The sequence below is a fragment of the Orbicella faveolata genome, unplaced genomic scaffold (genome assembly GCF_042242905.1).
Source record: "Orbicella faveolata isolate gen_17 unplaced genomic scaffold, um_ofav_v1 contig_48, whole genome shotgun sequence".
NCBI classification, from domain to species: domain Eukaryota; kingdom Metazoa; phylum Cnidaria; class Anthozoa; order Scleractinia; family Merulinidae; genus Orbicella; species Orbicella faveolata.
The window spans coordinates 6,407,778-6,428,646 of NW_028301578.1; the positions used below are offsets into that span (position 1 = coordinate 6,407,778).

Consider the following 20,869-nt stretch of genomic DNA (forward strand, 5'->3'; position numbering starts at 1 on the left):
TGCCAAAGGTATAAAATTTCGTGTATTGCTTTTTCAGGACAAATTATATAACAGTGACGTTTAAAAGGTGTGATCAGAAAAATAATGAGTACATTGTCCAGGCAGTACCAGTTTATGGACGGCCTACGCAGACAGTGAGAGGAACTGTAAGCATTACCGGGTAAGTTTGTTTTATGCTTTTGACTTCTTGTACTATTTTGTGTCATTTCATTACAAGAATAGGTGATGAAAGATGCAATAGTTGTTGCAATTTATTTTTGAAGGCAAACTTATAAGTCTGCCTATGCTGGATAACAGCCATCTGTAAACTGAATGTAAAGCAAACACACTGGGGCAGCCCTAACAACCGGAAAGCCGAATCCGGAATCCAGAACCAAAAACCGGAAACCGGAATCCACAAATCAAAGAAAACAAGTTCTTCAAATACTCAAAAATTGTTTTGCTTGGGTTTTTGCCTGTAAAAAAATAAGCGGCCGAGTAAAAAGGACCTCAAACTTAACCTTTTTTGAAACAAAAATTTCCTGTCTGTTAAAATTCATGCAACCATTGTTTCTAGTGAGGGCTATGATTATGAGAATCTTAGTAAAGTCCATCGTAATTTTCTTCCAAGCACCCTGAGAGCGTCTAAAATAAGCTTGCTGGTAATTAACCGCGCAGCCATGGGCCGAGCGCAGTTCATGTTCTACCCATTTTTTTTTTTTTTTCTGTCAGTGACCAGACCCAAACTTCCTCTCGGCCAAATTTTGAATCACGCAACCTGTGATGTTTATTCGCCAAAGCTGTCAGTTGAAACATTAATACAAGGACAATGTTATGGATATTGTTTTCTTTATTTAGCTGTTATTAACCGAGCTGGAGGTTTATATGGGAGAATCTTGACCGAGGTCGTGAGTACAGACCGAACGCAGTGAGGTCTGTACACACGACCGAGGTCAAGATTCTCCCATACAGACCGGCTTAGCTCGGTTAATAAGATGTTTATTATATGACAAAGAAGAGAACTTTTATTCGTTTATTGTAATTAGTTTGCTGACATTTTGCTTGCCAACGGTGATGAGCTTAACTTAAACCTGCTGAAATTTGCTCGTCCTCTTTACTTTATTTTTTGTCATCAGGCTTTTTGGCACTACCATAAATGATTGAGAAGAAAATAAAAGGAAATAGTGAACATTTTTGTATTTAGTTTGCTACTTTTTCAACGCAAAATGAAACCGGTCTAGTTGTCGATCTAGTTGCCGTTCTAGATGGGAAAATCTCAACCGCGGTCAATAGCGATTTCAGCCAATTAAATTCATGAATTCGGTAGTTCCCAGTCCTCGTGAGACACAGCCATATAATAATTGTGTATAATATTTATTTTCTGTTGGTTTTATGGAAGCGTTGGATTTGAAGGGAAGTAATAAATACACTAAAAACACTAAAAAAAAAAGGTATTATATCAGCCATGAAATGCGCTGACATTGCAGCGTTAATTCTTGCTACGTGACAAACAAGATCGTGTTTACTTTGCAAGTTTATTTCGCCAAAAGCGAGGGTCGTTACTTTATTTGCAATTTTGCGAGTATTTCTTGTGGGTTTCGGCAAATAGAGCGAATTCTTTGGCTGTTTCATCGCAGCGAGTTAAGAGATTTGAAGACAAATTAAATATTTGCGGAGGTAAACAAGAGCTTGCCAGAACTTGCAACGTTTAAGTCAGTGGGAGGGGAAAAAACACAACCGTTCTAAAATTAGCCATGGATACCCTCTGATTGTGTGACTTGCGTGACTACTTCAAAGCACAAACAAATTAGATTTTGACTTTTCAGGGAGAAAGCTGTTTATTAAAAGGGTTATTCATAGCGTGACACTCGTTTCCTTTTGTATCCTTCATGGGCATATCCCGAGCGAACTTCCAGATTAAGACCATTATGTCATCATACACTGTAGATTCCACAAAGGCTAAGAGTGATGGTGCAATAAATTATAACACAGTTTGTGTTGATCAAATGATGTGTTTACAGTAATCAATGAATCATCTGCTTTGGAATGTGCACTGCATTGTGCCTGTAGTATTAACAAAACAGGTAAACTTTTTAAAAGCACGGTTATAAGATTTAAAAGATCTTCTTTGTTGACATTTTGTTTAATAAGTGATCTGCAATTTACCGGAGGTATAAATTTATCCTTTATGTGTAGTAGATACTGAACAAGATAGCAAATGTCATAGAGGAGAGGATGTTCGTCAGTGGCAGCCCCCTGTATATTGACGGTCACGCTGCCCACTTTCGAAGTCGAAAGGCTAACCTGGCTCATCTCAATATAAAATTTGATTTTTCCAACAGATACAAGACTAATTCCAGATCAACACTATTTCCACACTGATACTGTGACAAATCAGCATTTCATATTCTTGGCAGCCATCATATTAAAACAATTTATAGAAATGTTGCACACTTGCTTCCGTCTGCTTCTCGCTTGCTAACAGATTGAACCACATGTTGTTAAAAGATGCTAAAAGACTGCCAGAAACGCATCACAATAGCTTGTTGTTATTGTGCTACTCACCAGTCTTCTCAGAGCAATTTGATCTAGACAAGAACCGGGCTCTCACCAGGGCCAGGTTGAACAAAAGATGGGTAACTTAGCCTATGGGCAGGCTCTCGTGTTTGAGCCGGGGGCGTGAACGGCAAAGCCGCATGAAGGCACTCGCTCACATGCCAGTGCAGAAAGACACTAGACACTTATTTAGCCTGTTCAGGCACTAGAGACAGACACTAGAGCCTGATCGCAGGCTATGAGTAACTCTATCCACCCGAAAAATCACTACCCCTGACTGGATAGTGATTTACCCAATGGATACATGTGGCTTTATCCAGCTTTAGAACAATCGGGCCAGATGTATAGCTAAGGGTTGTTCAGAACTTGTCAAAAATGTTTTAGCAATTACAGTTTGTGGCTGAAGTAAAGCCAAGAAAATAAATTACAGCAAAATAATTTTCCCCCATATTTATTTATTAGACATTGCTGAAGTGAATTATTTCTACCATCATTCATAATATCTGGATTCCGGATTCTGGTTTCCGGTTCCGGATTACGGTTTCCGGTTTCAGTGTTTTAAGGTTGCCCTTAATGATGTACGTGCATGTTAATCTTGAATAATCTGAAATTTCATAGAGTTTAAAAATATCATATCATATCTGTGATGGTTCTTCATGGTTTTTCACTTGTTATGATTCAGCTGCCAATAGTTTCTGTATCTGTTGGTGTGCAACGATCTACACCAATATTTCAACCTAATAATATACAGCGTATATTAATTAACCAAATTAAGCTGTTTTTAGTTGACCAATGCTACTACATAGTAATGTGATGTTGAGGCGCACAAATTTACAAACATATCCAGTGTCAACTGTCAAACCTACGAACTGGCCAGACAGTCTAGATTACAAAATTTTCTGAAAGTTGGAATTACCTGTTAAGATATTTCTTAAACAGTATTTTGTAATTAATGATTTCTCAGACATTGTTCTCTTCAAGAAAAGATTCATACCCCACATAGAGGTTTTTTCTTTAAAGTGCCAGTAACCCCAAATTTTTTTTCGCTAATATAAATTTCCTTTTTCTCCTGATCAAAACTGCGAAAAAATTACTGTTGTAGCTATTTTCGTTAATTTTCTATGAATTTTTAAATTTTGTAAATTTGCCCTTTTCCATGTTCACGAGCGAGGAATAGTGGAGAATGGTAAGAGTTGGCTTTTGACGTCACTTCGGGAATAACAATATTTTGTTTCTGAGGAGAATGTAAGTGAACATGCGATAGTGTGTGTCAAAATCGTTGCAGAATGCAAGGAAGATATGTTGTTGGAGGCTGTAGCAATACAGGATGCGTAGAATAGAGTATCCCTCTTTATTCAATACCTCTATCTCGATGAAACTGTACCAGAGAAAAACACCAAAGAAGTGGGCTGATCTGTGCGAAGCTAAAGCTGGGGAGCCATTGAGGATTTCTTCGACCTCGGGTTCGCCGCTACTGTTAAAACCTAGAGATTTTCATGGCCTGTATATTCTTCTCTATCTCTAGTGGAAAGCTTGAAATTGTCAAGGTACTGCATAAGACACGAATTTGGGATAAGCTGGAAGCCATCTGACTATTTCGAGCACAAACGATCCTCCGACGCGAGTCCAGACGAAACTATAGGTGACGAAATTACACGGTAAATTAAACACATCGCGTTTTGAAATAGAGACTTGTCTAAACGAATAGTAAACGAAACCTACGTTCTATAACGACGCGAAGAAGATTGTTGAGGCTTCGACCTGGTTAACTAGCTATGTATTTGTGGATTTTATAAAAACACACGCACGCCGGAGGTCGCCTGTAATCTGGCCGTGTTTCTCAATGGCCTCTCCGAATACAAAATTGTTTTGCTCTTTGAGTTTCATATTTGAGGAACGAAATACATCTAAATTACAAACTTAGCATGGATCAAGCATTTATAAATATATGAGGAAAGTGAAACAAACGATTAAGATTCGACCCTATGGCCACCGACGGAGATTGTTGTGCTGAAAGAAGAGTGCGCTTGTCAGTCAACCGAAACGCAAACTAATAAGTCGAGGATTTTCAGGTTATTAGCGTGCGTAAAATGGACATTTCATTCAAAATAACAGTGAAGTAGAAATTTATTCGTTTAACTGAAAGTATACTGAACCTCTTTTCAAGATCTTGTTGAAGGATTTTCCATGATTTCACTAGTACGGAATATGCAAATTTGCGTAGCTTGTGTTCGTACACAGTAATTGAATATGCATATACTACGGTTGGTTGACAATAACGAAGCGAAAAGTTACCTCACCTTCGAATATTGTTTGCTGACATCTCTGCCTATCTCTTATGTTAAAACTATTTTCAATCATTGATCTGGAGAAGTAGGCAGGAGTGGAGTACGACTGCATCGCATTTTAACTTGTATTTCGGGGGAAAATAATATTTGAATGTAAAAGTGTTTTGTCACTCCGAAATTTGCACCTTCCGTAAAGTCAAATTACCAACTCTTTGTGTTCATTGACATCCTTATAACTATTTAAGAGCTGTAAGCTAACTCTTCAGTCATTGTTTGTACCTTTATAACCCAAATGGACCGGCAAATTGTCGATCGCGGACTAAATATAATTATACAACGCGGCGATCTCGACTGGCGACCCGCACTTCGAAATGAAAAAAAATATGTACTTCGCAGCCGTCCAAATCGTAGCTAGACTCCAAATTGCAATGCTAGATGATACAGTTCTTTCGCTTAAATTTCTTGTCCAGTTTTGATAAAATATGAACCACAAATAACCCGAAAATGTTTAGACTGCCCTCGAAGCTCAGTCAAAAATCTCTTGAGTGTTTTAGCCCGGTTCCCAAAGTGACGTCACTAGTAGCCCGACCTAGATCCCACTTTGCGCGGTCGTGAACATAGAAATTACATGTTTAAACGCCTTTAGAAACGCAGGGATTTTATCAATCGAGATAATTTTTTCGCTGAAGTAAATTTTGGTAAATTTTATTAAAGGAAAAAACATTTTGGGGTTAGTGGCACTTTAAGGGCTCCCTCCTCCTGTTACTTTCGAATTTCTAATGACTGGCCATGAATGGTGTCGATATCTTCTGGAACTGCACATTCAGATTAAGTCAACAAGAACATCAGTATTTATCCTGACAAAGTCTGATTTTCAGCCTGGATGGCCCTTTGATTGGGACTGTTCACATTGTTGTACTGCAATATTCCAGTTTCTTATTTAAAGCAAATTGCATGTGCTCTCGAAAGTAAGTCGCCAAGTTCATAACAGTTATATATGTTTGCTTTGCATCTCAGGGCAGAGCCTGCCACTGTGAAAGTTTTGGTGCCACCCCTCTAGCATTTGATTCACTACTCTAGACACTCAGTAAACAACTAGCAATGAAGTACACTGTATATCAATGAAAGGAAAGTCATCTGTTGGTTACAAATTATAATTGATATGTCTTTGTATGTTCAGTGGTGTTCAAGTAGCAGTTATATACAGTGTGATTACATCCCTGTTCCTGTCAGTCAATATATGAACAGTGCACACATGGGCAGCTTGGATTAAAACATCAAAGATTTTCAAAGCAACCATGGCCAGGTGAGATATTTCTAAAGAAATATAAATTCAAGGTCTTTAAGATTGCATACAAGGATTGATTTTTATTGTAAACAATCACTTACTGAGTGTATTTTTCTTGTGTACTAATTGTTGTAAAACACAGAGACCACTATTATGACGAGATATTAATGTGTGAAAAGTTCCATAAAAAAAAATGCACTGGGAGCAAATTAAATCATCATAGATGCAGCTTCTGAGAGATCCCCAATATTAATGGAACATACATTGTACATACCTGTAAAGGAGTTCAATAATTTATTACTTAAGATTGTAATGCTTTGTTTGGTTTCTCTATATTTACAGACAAATTGATGCCATAATAATTTCTGCACTAAGTTCATTGAACAAACTGACTTGGAAGTTGAGTTCTGCAACCCATACTGTGTGTAGTAATATCATAACTGCAACACTGTGACAGATACACTGTATTACATTATTAAGAAACACCTATAGTACATGTATTAACTAATTATTTAAAGTATCTGTTAAGTTAATCAGTTTTTCTTAGAGATAATTTACTCATCATGTCATGGTTTCGTTAAATAATTGCTTTTTTGGCTTAAAAATGATATTTATTGTGCTTGGTTTATGTTGCTCTTAAATCAATTTTGTGATAACCTGCATTGGGCATGGCCTAAATCAATATTTTGCCAACGTGAAATGGAGAACTCACGAGCGTTTCAGGCGGGCAACTTAATGACGACGATCACTGCTTTCACCTGTCAGAGCTAAATTTAAAAAAAATATGCGTGCGCATTCCAGCTCGTGGCGGGAAGTTCAAATTGTCACGTCTGTTGTTGCAAATCGTCGTCGCGCTGGTATAGCATTGTTGAGAATATTGTGGAAGAAGTGAAAAATTGTTTTAATGTGGAAACATCGTGCAATGATGCGTGTTTGTGTGCCTCTTGTCGGAGAAATTTGACTAGATGGCAACGAAGTTGCGACAAAGAGAAAGAAAAATATTTTGTAAAAGCCCAATCTCGAGGAAAGGCATTTGTCAACAGAATAACCCCGGCTCAACAGGACCGGAGGCTTGCCGTAAAAAATATCACCGAAACCAAAACAACCCCAATATGGTTGCTGCTATGTTTACCGGAGGTCGTGCTGTTGGATATTTTCAGATATGCTGGCATCGCAGATATTTGTAACTCGAGACTGTCGTGCCAGTATCTAAACATAATTTGCGCGTCTAACTATATTTGTCGAAATTTCTGTTGGAACGTGACTTTCCGGAAGCAATTCTACTTCTAGACGATACAGTGTTGTCAGCGTCTTCAGTAGCATACAGATTTTTGTACTCGGCTACGCTCTCGTCGAAAAAAGACGAAATAACCCACAGGCAAATAGGTGAAATGGAACGTCAGTTTCGCGAAAGCGAGTGCAAATTTTTGGTGGAAAACGCGGAGTTACAACTTACAACACGTAGACAGTCTCAGACAGTCTACAATCAAAGCTATTTACCCTGCAAACTGACCGAGATCCTAACACCGCAGTGAGCAAACTTCAAGAAAAGGTAACCCGTAACTCGTAATGAACTAATTTAAATCACCCGAAAGCCCGTTCGCTCGGAACCGTGGATGTGAAAAATGTCGAGAAGTACGTATTGGCTCGTCTGCCGCTTTGGCTCGGTAACAGATGTATGGATGTATGGAACGAAAAATATATGTCATGGGCGATAACAGGTTTATATATTTGGTGTTTGAAACCGACTTTTACTACGGGCGAACGAGTTTTCGGGCGAAACGACCGGATTCCCCTGTTGCAGAAAATCGCATACTATGAATCACTGGATGCTCTTTAGTTCCATAAAAGAAACCTAATGTTTATGAAATAACAGTTAAAATCCCACAGTCTTATGTATTATGTACTGCCTTACGTACTTCGTTGCACTGAAGTAAGAACTTGTCACCCTAGCCGGTTTTTTGGTTTTGTTGGGTGTTCCCTCGGGCGTCCGCATATTAACCTTCTCTCCATAAACACATTTTTAAAACTCACCAAACCGTGACAAAAATGTCCTGAGCGTTTTATTCAATTCGTTAATTTAATACTTCACCACTCACCAGTCTATGAAGTACACAAATTATTTTCCTTTCAAGTGACAATGAAAATGTGAACTGTTTGCAAATAAGCTAGGCTTATGACTATTTGGCCACACTTGCACAGAACTAAGAAGTAATACAGAAATAACTAAACCAGTACAATGCATGGTTCATGAAATTTGATTTTTTTTTTTTCAGCTTTCAGTTGGTTGAGAGGGAGTGATAGTGAGAAATATTTTTTTTTTCTGACCAATATCTTGACATGATTTGAAAAAAACAAAACAAAACAAAAACCACCTAAAACCCATCTTTTAAAATCTCTTTAATATTCTTATCCTTGCCTTGGATGGATTATCAACATGGCAACTGATCACTTCGCCATCAGGGAGTCTCGCAACCACAAACCAAACTGGCCAAGACACTAGCCATACCATATATTAACCATTCTATGTACACAGTCAGACAAAGTAACAGCATGTTTGTTGGTGGAGAAACTCCCTGGTGGTGAGGTGACTGGTAACCATTTACATTCAAATCAGGCGCGGATTTAAACCAGTTTCCACCGTTTTACGGAAATCGGTCAGAGTTTTCAGAATGACTCAGAAACCCAGGAAAGGGGACTTAAGAGAGTTACTGCAAATCCAGAACATTTCCTGGGGAAGCATGGCCTTAGACCCCTCTAGTTTGCACCTTCAGCGCTCCTTGTTTCCGGCGGAAATCGGTCACCATTTATCCTAAATCCGCGCCTGCAAATTAAGTTTACCTTTCTACTTTGAAACCCCCTCCCACTCAGAATTTTCAATGTCTGACCATTGCTGGTTTAGTTATGAGTTCTGGAGTTCCTAAAACATTTACCTCTTCCAAGGATGGGAGAGGTATATTAGGTTTTTGCCTTGTTGATCTGCATTCCAATTGTGATATCTTGGAATACTTTGATAAACAGGTATAATTCTGTTACTTAGTTCATTCTTCTGTTAGCAAAACTTGATAATAGTACCTCCCTGAAAATATCTGTAAGTAACCTAAGGTTTATGTTACCTGCAGGTATTTATGAATCTCATCAAAAAGAAGACTGGGCAGAGTAATTCAGGCTTCATCTATGCAAACCAATCAAAAGGAAAGCCTATCAAGTTAATGCCAGTTTCCCAGCCACAAACTGGAAGTTCATCTGCATCTTCTAGCACATTAAAAAAAGGAGTCAAGTCATTAAGAAATTTGTAGAGAGTGTAGTGTCAGCAACAAAGATGGCAGATGATGTCATACATCAGACTGCAAAATCGATTAACAGAAACAAGGATCAGTTTCTGAAGTCATTTTCAGAGGGAGGTCTGAACATCATAAAGTCTTTTACACTTAAGCAGACGAGTAACAACTACAAAGATGTTTCATTTGGAAAACAAAATTGAAAATTTTCAGTTGTTACATGAAGAAGCTAGTCATAAAAGGGGATAAGTGACGATTTTGGTTGCTTTTCGTTTTTCTTGCTCCAAATTAGCTGAATTTTTGCATGTGGTCTTCAATGTAATAGAAAAACGTGGTTCTGCATTTTTGTCGCTTGTTTTTGCTTTGTTTTCGAGTTAAAACGTAGGCAAAAAACTTGGCTTTTCCTAGCAATGTCTTTAGGAGTTTATTTGTTGAACAGCAAACAGACAGACTGTTTATAGTGTATGAAGTCAAAACCAAATCCCACAGCATATAGAGCGGAAATCTGGGAACGGATTGTTTACACCGGTTATTGTGACGTGAACACAACACGTGAATCGATCGAGCGTCAAACGAAATGCCATCAAACAAAAAAGAGATGTGCCGCATTAGAGCTCTGTCAATTAATATCTTAAGCATTGTTTTAAAGTACCTTGTATGCCTACCTGGTGGTTGAGAGGCATCATAAAGCCTCGATAAACCCGTAAGTCATCAGCACGTTTTAAAGAATCAAAATGTGTTCTGAAACTTCGAAGGCAGCTGATATACCGTAATCGTGTTATCGGCGTTCGAAGTCAGGTCGAGCCAGGTAGCAAAGTCCAAGAGCAGTTCTTGCCCAAGAAAAATACCCTCTGGTGAGTTGTGGCCCATTTGCCAAGCGTTGCTAGCGTCAAAGTTTGGAAAGCGAGAACTGGTTTTAGACTTATAAAATTTGTCTTGTATCGACCGCCATGTTTTCCTGCGCACGAGGTGTAAAGACCCTTCCCGGCATGCATTGCGATTACGTTCTGCGGACGTTTCTCGAACTGGTAACTAGATTTAAACATAATAATGGCCAGCAAGTGGCGATCGATTGTAACAGATCTGTGATCCAGTTTGCGTTGATTTTATTTCAAATCGGTATGATTTGTAGTGTTTTGAGCTTCTGGGATCAGGGGACATGCAGATGTATGGAGACTCGTACGTTGCGCAGAAGGGTTAATCTGTTAATCTGTCAGCCCTATTTATAGAGCGTTTTCACGTGGAGTCATCAAATTCTTAAATCCAAAACTAAACAGCCACCAAAGTTGTTATCCTCATCAGGCATAAGAGGTACCAGCGCATTTTCAACTTGGAAGTTATGGCGGTGCGTGACATAAAGCTACGATCGCGTTTGTCGAAAACTATGTTTTATCTCGTGATTTTTTAGCCATTGAAGACGTTGCCGTATTTGGCAAAGTGCTTATTGAAATGTTTATTTGTTTCATTTTATTTTTATTTACACCTTTTTTTGACCTGAAATCAGCATTTTTGAGCTTATACGTTGCGTGAAATTACCATTTTCAGGAGCCCATCATGGGCTCCTACCATTTTGCTTTTTTCTAAGTGAAACCAACATCCTTGCCGTCACGCGTTAACGTCAAATCAATATTTTAACCTATTTAGACTTGAAATCAACATCATTGAGCTTATGCGCTGCGTGATTTGACATTTTGCTGGTTTCTAAGTGAAACCAACATCCTTGCCGTCACGCGTTAACGCGAAATCAACATTTTAACCTATTTAGACCTGAAATCAACATCATTGAGCTTATGCGCTGCGTGAAATTGACATTTTGCTGGTTTCTAAGTGAAACCAACATCCTTGCCGTCACGCGTTCACGCGAAATCAACATTTTAACCTATTTAGACCTGAAATCAACATCATTGAGCTTATGCGCTGCGTGAAATTGACATTTTGCTGGTTTCTAAGTGAAACCAACATCCTTGCCGACACGCGTTAACGTCAAATCAACATTTTAACCTATTTAGCCTTGAAATCAACATCATTGAGCTTATGCGCTGCGTAAAATTGACATTTTGCTGGTTTCTAAGTGAAACCAACATCCTTGCCGTCACGCGTTAACGTGAAATCAACATTTAAACCTTTTTTGACCTAAAATCAACATTTTTGAGCTTATACGTTGCGTGGAATTGACATTTTGCTGGTTTCTAAGAGAAATCAACCTCCTTGCCGTCACGCGTTAACGTGAAATCAACATTTTAACCTATTTAGACCTGAAATCAACATCATTAAGCTTATGCGTTGCGTGAAATTGACATTTTGCTGGTTTCTAAGTGAAATCAACCTCCTTGTCGTCACGCGTTAACGTGAAATCAACATTTAAACCTTTTTTGACCTAAAATTAACATTTTTGAGCTTATACGTTGCGTGAAATTGACATTTTGCTGTTTTCTAAGTGAGATCAAAGTCCCTACGGTCGCGGCGGGCCGATCCTTTGTTATGATAAACCGAGGCGAGACTTCGACTTATAACAAAGGCTTGGCTTGGTTATTATAACAAAGGATCGGCTCTGTTTATCATAACAAAGGCCCGGCGGGAAAAGGGCGTTAGGTATTTTTAATCAAAAGTGAACTTTGTCGAAAACGCTCCAAATTTCGCATGGAGTTTTGTTTAGGTATGTTTAGCAATGTCCCGTAGTTTTTCCGCTAAACTTTGCTTCGTTTTCAGGATATTGCGTATGCAAAAAACCACTCGGTTTTCCTAGCGGCGTCTTTATAAAGCGAAGCAAAAACCAGCGGCAAAAATACAGGAACACGTTTTTCTATTACATTGAAGACCACATGCAAAAATACAGCTAATTTGGAGCAAGAAAAAAGAAAAGCAACCAAAATCGTCACTTATCCCCTTTTATGACTAGCTTCTTCACATGTGCATTTTGCAACAATGCAGCAAAAGAATGAACTAGTGTAAAGCCTGCATGGATAAAAAAGAACTTAATTCACCCTGCTAGCCCAATGTGTGCCATTGTCTCAGCTCTGCAAAACAGTTTAATTTAATACAGGTTACCAAAGACATAGAAAAGAAATGACTTCACATTAAGTGATTGCCTACCATCCTAAAATCTATGCTGTATCAGTACTAGACAGTATAACAAAAACAACAGCCTGTAACATTCTTGACATCAAAATGAAAAAAAGCTCAACCCACTGTTTGTCTGAAATTTATTATTATCACAGTTGACACAATCTTCTTTCAGGTTGCATAGCTTAAAGCCCATATGCCCAGTACTCCTCTCTGTCACCATGAGGTAGCCTTCCTTGCGGTCCGGTGTGCTAGCTTTGGTAACTGGTTTCCTATAAACTTTCCAAACACCAACTTGCTTCAAAAATTTCATCTGTTAACTGTGCATGTCCCTGAGAAAGCCATTTCCAAGAACACCATGGGCATGGAAGCTGAACACTGCTCAGAAAGCATACACCCAGGGGTCAACAGGCTTGAAAGGACTTATGCAACTACACAAAAATATTAACACATGTGATCGCTTGGCACTGGTAGTCAAGAGCCAGTGGCTTAAAGGCAACTCCACTCTGAGAAACTTCAGGAAACCTAAACACAGAAACAGATCGGATGCAATTGTAATCACAACAGAAGAATAGTTTCTATATTGAAAATCGAAAAGTTGTCAAGCTTCCATAATAAATGGGGACTTAAGGCATATTGCACTAAAATATTCTACGATTCAGATAAACTGTAACCAGTTGACATGTGGAGAAATGTTGGTTTTTTTTTTTTTTCAAACTGTAATAATATTATTATTCCTGTAACTATAGTGATGCAGGCAGTAGCAATATACTTTAAGTCTTAATTTATAGCTGATCATGAGGAGAACTTTATCATACATGAAAATCAACAAGTGCAATGTAAGTCACACAATACAATAACATGAAATGGCAAAAACACAAGAATACAATACAATACTATTTACCAATATTACATTGGTTCTATAATATACTTTTCTGAAAACCTTTTACCAAGGATTTATCTTCAAATTAGTACATCACGAATCATATACAAGAAGCCTAGTTTAGCCTGCTCCACAAAAAGTTCCATCCACATCATTCAATGCTTTTACATAATTCACATCAATATGTGCCATTATGGATTTGCTTAATTTTTGTATGTCATTAATGTTAACACATCTTGTAACAACAGAAAACTGCAGTAGTATAGAAAACCAATTTCCCTTACACCATGTAAGGCCTAGGGATATAGTATCACACAATCAAAACCATTTCTCTCATTTAGGGAAATTGCCACTAACTGGTTTGGCATTTAACTATTCTTTTGGAGAATTGGCATTTACATGTAAGGCATGATTATTTTGATGGCCAGTAAGCAATGTACAGACATAAGAAAATATAGTTGTCTACACAGGACCATAGAAGCACCCCGGTGTATAATAATGTTATGCAGTGCTTCATCATTGTTATTATGTAAATGTTTTAAATGATGAATGTACATAAGCATTTTAACTACCACAATTACCACAGAATACCACAGTATTATTTAACCTAATTATAGGATTTTTACATTACATGTACATCTATGAAGCTAGTGTCCTTGTTTACTGCAGTTGCTACTGCTATTTTAAAATTATATTTAATATAAGGCATTAAATAAGAGATCTCAACAAATAGACAATTAAATGAAAGTGTCCGTTGAAATGAGCATATAAATAGTTCCATGTTGTCGTCTTATTAAAACCTGAGGGGCAGTTGTATCATGGTGCAAAACACTGCTAAATATGGAAAAATTTACAGACATGCAAATGTGTATAAAGACGATTTCATTGGAGACTTTATAGCACATCTTTCTCTAGGAATAAAATTGCACTTTTAATTTTAATCAATATTGCACAAATAATCTTAACAAGTTGCACAATTCCCAGTGAAGTAATGTTCCCTTGAGTGGGGAAAGTAATTTGCATTTACTTAAGTTTTTCATTCATTTGCTTACAGCGCGATGCGTCTTAGTGTAGCCAGCCAACAAACTTTTGTCACAAGTTTAATAGCCAACCAGAGAGCGAGAATTTCTTTGATCAGTAACACAGCCTCCTTTCAATGTTAAAAACATCACCACAAAACTGTTGATCTCATTTGTAAACAAAGTTGTGGTGTTTGCGGCACGATACAGAGCTAACTAACTTGTTAAAAAAGTTTGTTGGGTAGCTACACTAAGTGCGTCGAGCTATAAAGATTGGCATAAAAAAACTTGTACCACTTTCTCAACAAATCAGAGATAAAACCAAAACCAGTTATGACTTGCTCGTGTCAGTTTTTCAGAGTTTTGTATTGGCTAAGTGTAATTGCTTTGAGTTATGAATGGTCAAATGGCTTGTAAGGAGCCGATTATTTTGGGAGAGGCTTGCAAAACACAATAAGCCACAGTTACAGCTGTATGGATCAGTTGTTTACAAATTTATTGTCATTTGACAAATTTAATTTCACAAATTTATTTTCTTTTTTTTGGTTAATTTCTTTAGTTTTTCTCTTGCCACTCTTTCCTTTAACTCTTCCCTTCTTCTCAATTCTTCTTCCTCTTGATCTCTTTTTTCTTCTGGGCTTCTCAAATGTATTAATTTTTTAAGACCAAAAATTCCTTAAGTGTCTCCTTTTTTCATGATGAAACCAAATCAGGAAAAACTGAATTGGCGAAAGCAAGCTACTTTTTCCCTCCTCATCTACTTCTGGCCATACAACACCTCTCGGTTTTGACCGACGAACAACTGTGCTTCTTCAAACATAGAAAAACGAATATATTTAGCTAGCAGCTGAAGCCAATTGCCTAGAAAATAACATTTATTAAAAGCAAAACAAAGCAAAACCCGAAAATTAAATGCACTACCTTTGTTTTGGCATTCCGCAAGAAACCAAACAAGTCGTAACCATTGAGCCGGAAAATTGCAACACGCGCGGCAAAATTCCCGCGCTTTTTGCGGACGCGACCGGCCGACTCAGCATCAAACAAAGAGTGGGAAATTTGTGGTCAAGAAAATGTCTGACAAAAGAGAACACTTGATCGAAATATTCGCAATTGACAGCTCGAGAATCTGCTGATCAACTGAATTTACAGTGAAGTTCGACACATTTAAATATGACAGTATATAGTGAACAATCTACCCCTTGACGTTGTCAAGAGTTTAGTACCATGACCTTTGAGTTAACCGTTTAATACTCATAGGCCGTTATTAAATAATCATCATAATATTTCATCAATGAAACAAATAAACCACACAAAAAAATAAAAACTAACCTGAGGCAACTGTCAAAGTTCTCCGCTAGGTTGGTGGAAAGCACCAACAATCAGTACCGCCGTATCTAGGGTGTTATACAAAACCGTAACGCGGTAAAACCTCGAAATCGTCTTGCAGATACTGAAAAAAATTCCACTCTCATACAATCGAGATTGGTGCAAACTGAAACCAGGCATGTAATCTTCTTTTGAGTGTAAGGGCTTAATGGACAGCAATCCTTGATGAGCCAATCTAGGAGAATGAGAAACGGGTGTCGTTCTGACGGATCCTTTCTGTCACCTTCCAATAAATCCACTTCTGAGTCATTTCACTGGTGAATAAGGTCCAATATAAACATTTCCACTCGACAAACGCATTCTGTTGAAAACAATAAGACTTTTCAATGTAAAATTGGACTGAGGCAACCCTATCATTTTTGAGCGATCGCAAACAGCACGTAGACAAAGACTGTCAGGCGCGAAATCAAGCTTCTGGTAAAACGACGAGAAGAAACTGCTAACTATTAAAGTTTCCAATAAAATACGAAAAACAGAACTTACCAGTATATCGACCTGTTTCCAACGATGACCTTTATAGCATATTCGCCACACATACCGTCCAAATTTATCACAAATGGGAAAAAAACAGCGGGCATGAAACCACAGATCGAAAATCTTTGCTCTCACGTGATGGAACGCAAAACGCAATTACGACCAGCGGACTCATCTCAAAATCTACCGCTGCAAAGTTATAACGCGGGCTTCAAGTGGATCTGGCAGCCCAAGAATGAAACGCTCGTGAACTGTGTCTTAAGCAAAGTTGCAGGATTAGTATTTTTGTAAAAAGAAAGAGTTGAGAAATTTGTGACATTCTACCGACAGCCTTGCCATTTTGCAACGTCCAATAAGGTTAATTTTTTCCCTAGTGTTGTGCAAATAGTGTTCTCTAATTTATAAATTATTTCAATCTGTTGTTTAAATGATTGTCTTATAACCCCATGTTCAGCTTTGGTGCATGTAGGATATTGATGCATTATTTATCCATTTTGCTATAAATTATCTTTAATTGATGTGTCAATCAAAACATATCTTGGATAAGCTGCCTTTTTTCTGACAAATATACCTATGCCTCATGATCTTTGAGTGCGTTTGGTTGTGTAGTGCGGACAAAATACACGTACATAATATAACTTACTCATAGCTTACTTACAATACTTGGTATAATTTATTCATAGCAAAATTAATTAATGGTACCCAATAGCAGCTCCTGTAGTCCACAATCTCAGTGGAGAAAAAGAACAAATCACTTTTGAATTGAATAATAAAATCATTATCAGAAGCCTGTGTTCATGATCAGCAGCAAAATATCATGTTTATCGTTCATGCCAGAGTGATTTTGCTCATACTTATACTTTGAGATATGATGCAAACCCTTTCAGCAGGAGGAGACTCCATACAAAAATGAAGATGGCTGACTATCTTTGGGGATCAAGTTAGAAAACAAAACTTTTTAACTTTTTACATGTGTATACCATTTTGGTATTTTTGTGAGATTTCATTTGGTAGAGATTTGGGGACTGCATATTTTGTAACCACTGCATTTCAGTCATACCCCAAACAACAAAAAAATGTGTTAACGTCTTTTGTGCGGGAGCCCCCATGTTAACTAAGAAAGAATATAACGATTAATAATAATATCTTATTTTTCTCAATAAGAAAGAACAAGAAATGCCACCAAAAAGCACAGAAGACAGTTCTGTTATGTGATCAATATTTTTGGTGGCTCCCCTGAAATCCTTGAAATCATGGCTCTATTTTCATCATCACACCATCTTACACCTCAATCTGCTGATTTAATCCTAGTTCGGGCTGAAACTATAAAATCGCTCGCAGTTTACCTCACATTCATGTACATGTTGGATTATTTTCATTAGTAACAACATTCCAAACAAATAACTGACGAGCTCCGCTTTTAGGCTTGGCTAAATCTGTGTATTATGCTTCTTATGACACATGAAGATCCTTGTAATGTTAAAAGTATACGATGATGATTGACTAGTAGTCTGCATAATAGTTTCTGGATAGCGGTAGGTTTGTACGCAAGGTACATTTATACGTTCCTCATCTGTGTCGAGCGTGACGGTCACATGCTTCGATGTTCTTTGTATTACTGAGCATTGTTTTTCTCGAAGCCGGTTTAATCATGTAGAGTCCTCTTATAAGGTTTGTAGAAGCACTCTTTTGGACGTCTCTCGGCACACATACATGTATCAACAGTCCTGAAACAGTGATCCGGGGATCCAAGGAAGGATTGATAAATGCCACGGCCATTTTGTGTTTACAACAGGTGTTTTAGTTCCCAATCTTCCCGTGAGTATCACATCATCATGATTCCAGTGATACTCACGGGAAGATTGGGAACTAAAACAAAACCAAAAACTCATTCGGAGCGAAAATTTATATGAATATTAGTTTTCAGCTGCTCTTATACATCATTTAAGTAAAATCTCAAGAAGATCAATAATTTTGTAGTTCGAATTTTAGTGACGTCATGTGAAAACCAACTATAAATGTACCTTGTGTACAAACCTACTGCTGGAAGGAAAAGCTGGCAGTTTTCATGCTACCTAGGTTTCAAGGATCGCTACAAAGGACCAAAACTTTAATCTTGAAGCCAGGTAAGAGATTTACGTGAATTTTTCGGAGCACTTTACGAAGGCGAGTATGTTAGTTACTCACTGGAATATTTTCAAAATTTCCTAAACTTTAAGCGGTCGTTAGTTTTGAAAACCTACTGGGCAGACACATTTTGTTATTGTTTTAAGTTAAGGGCCATTTATACTTTCTATTCATGTAGTTCAGCAGTTTCAAACAGATGCCACATTTTAAAAACGTGCCTTCCAAAGTAGAGCTGTTTTCGTGTTTGGTTCAAACCTCGATTTAACTGGTAGAAAATCTTCTTTTAACCGTTGAAGGTACTGCATTGAATTATAATTGCAACATGGCTAAACAAACTTCTATGATATATCTATAGTTGAAAAAAAGAATTGGGACTTTTAAGCGAAAATTAATTTTTTTAGAGCGCTGGCAATATGTGCTATTTTTCCAGTTTCGGCAGGCATGCGGTTTGTGTCGAGCGGACCGAACTTCAATCAATCTTAGAAAAGTTCAATTAGAGTTTTTAATCAAATAAAACTCATTTTAGTGATTGACTAGGTAAGGGCTTCGAAATCCCAGCTTATGAGAAAAATCGAATTTTCGAAGTAAAATCAGTGGTCGGTTTTTACAGAGACAGCCTCTTAATAACCTATATACTCGTCAGGGGTTCTTACATAAAGTAGTTGGCGTCTTTCACATAGTGAGATACGTGGAACCTCACCCTTCGGTAAGTATATTGCGTCTTTTGTCATCGTTTTCAGTATTTAGTTCCATAAATGTGTCTCTTTGTAATTATTTTTAATTGCTTTTGTCTATTCAGAGATGGATGTTCAGGAAACAGAGGTTATCGATTCGATCCCCTATAAGTACATATCGATCGACACTCTGAGACCAATGAAATCTCTTCAAAGCCATCTGGATGGCCGCTCCCAGATGTTTCCATCGATTCCAGATTTGGCTCGGGTGTTCCTTCAACAACTGAAGATTGCCATCACAAATGAAGTAAATAAATAAAGAAATGAAATAATATAAGATTTGAACAGACGGAATATACTAGCACAAGCTCAGTGTTCTTTCATTTTGGTACTCACAGGGAAGAAACCAAATCCAGCAGATATTTCAGATGAAATTTCAGATGTTTCTTCAAAGACAATAATTCAACACAGGCAAAAAATCATAGGAATATACTCTCCTCCAATCGCTTCAGCCGGTTTGGCCTTTAGGTGGAAGCCATCTTACTGAGCGATGGATTTGCCAAATCCGCTACTTACAAACAATTTTAAGATGGCGTAGTTTATTAATTTACCTGCTTGCATGCATTGAGGTTCACCAGCTCTTCCGAAATATCCAGGGTGACATTTGCAAGTTACCCGAGATGTTCCCGGTTCTTTCAAACAGTTTGAGTTCATATAATTGCCCTTGTATATATCAAGTCTACAAACGTCAGGTCTGCACATTAACCACCCTGGCAAGAGATGAATCAGCACTTACTGAACTATAAACCTAAGGCAATCAACATTTCATGATCTTAATAGAGAGCCCTTAAGCAATGACAACGGCGACCCCGAGGACAACGACTAGTAGAAACAATAGTTTATATTTTATCTTAGAATTTCACAGTTGTCTAGATCTGTTCAGTTCACTCATTCGTTCCAGAACTATTGGTCTCAGAACTCGGAAATATGTAACGCCAGCGATCAATTCCACATGAAAATACGACAAATTAGCCGCCGTCGTTCGTGTCCTCTAAAATGCAGAGAACTAAATCATTTCAGGTTGTTGCTGTGCAAAGGACGACAAGAAATATTCAAAGATTTATAACGCACGTGCTTAGCCATTGTTCTACTCATAAAGCTTTTGCTTGGTGGCGTTCTCGTTGCCGTAGACGTTGTGGTTTGCTTAAGGTCATAAGCGCTATCACTGTCCATACCACTCTCTCTCTCGGTTTCTGTCACTGTTCCCGTTGCTGTGATGGTTGCTGTCATGTCGCTGTTGCCGTCACTGCCCGCCTTCAACGTCAATGTCACATGCATTCACTGTCTGTGACACTGTCTCTTTTGCTGTCTCACTTGAATTTCGAAAGCTATTCGCAATTTGCCTTATTTTCTATGAAAACGCTTAGTAATTGGTCAATTTAAAAACTCTCGCTATCTTCTCTACCACTCAGAAATAAAACGAAACTCTCAGACTATAACCTCCCGCGTTTCGCCGGCTCCGGCTACAGGTAATTACTTGACTTTTGATTGGACCGGCCCTCTAATGAAGACGACTTCAACTCGGTATTGTTGAGACAAAGTTTACAGAATAAAATGAATTGTCAAAAAGTTGAAAAGTATTGATCGGTCACGTTCTTCAAACCATTGCTTATTACTTTGTTAGAAAAGTTTTTCTTCTTACTCTCACACTTAGTTTTCCCATCTCCATAATCCAGATAGTGGTTACAATGACACTCCCTCCGGAGGCACTTGGCCTTCCCTTCCATACAGTCTATGTTAGATTCACATTCCGCTGCCTTAGCTGAAAAACAAAAATTGAAAAGCATGTTT

The 20,869-nt window shown here is 37.9% G+C and overlaps 2 long non-coding RNA genes across 3 annotated transcripts; both read right to left on the reverse strand.

The window, feature by feature from the left end:
* Positions 1–8,152: 8,152 nt before the first annotated feature.
* On the reverse strand, positions 8,153–9,543 carry LOC149096187 (uncharacterized). The gene is made up of 2 exons (XR_016204686.1): positions 9,228–9,543; positions 8,153–8,935 (listed from the first exon to the last, which is right to left on the reverse strand). It is a non-coding gene; the product is annotated as an uncharacterized LOC149096187 (long non-coding RNA).
* Positions 9,544–12,572: 3,029 nt separating this feature from the next.
* Positions 12,573–16,447, reverse strand: LOC149096188 (uncharacterized). 2 transcript variants are annotated; one of them, XR_016204685.1, is made up of 3 exons: positions 16,227–16,447; positions 15,687–16,044; positions 12,573–12,833 (listed from the first exon to the last, which is right to left on the reverse strand). It is a non-coding gene; the product is annotated as an uncharacterized LOC149096188 (long non-coding RNA). The 2 variants fall into 2 exon arrangements; XR_016204684.1 differs by lacking the exon at positions 12,573–12,833 and adding an exon at positions 14,817–14,998.
* Positions 16,448–20,869: the final 4,422 nt, after the last annotated feature.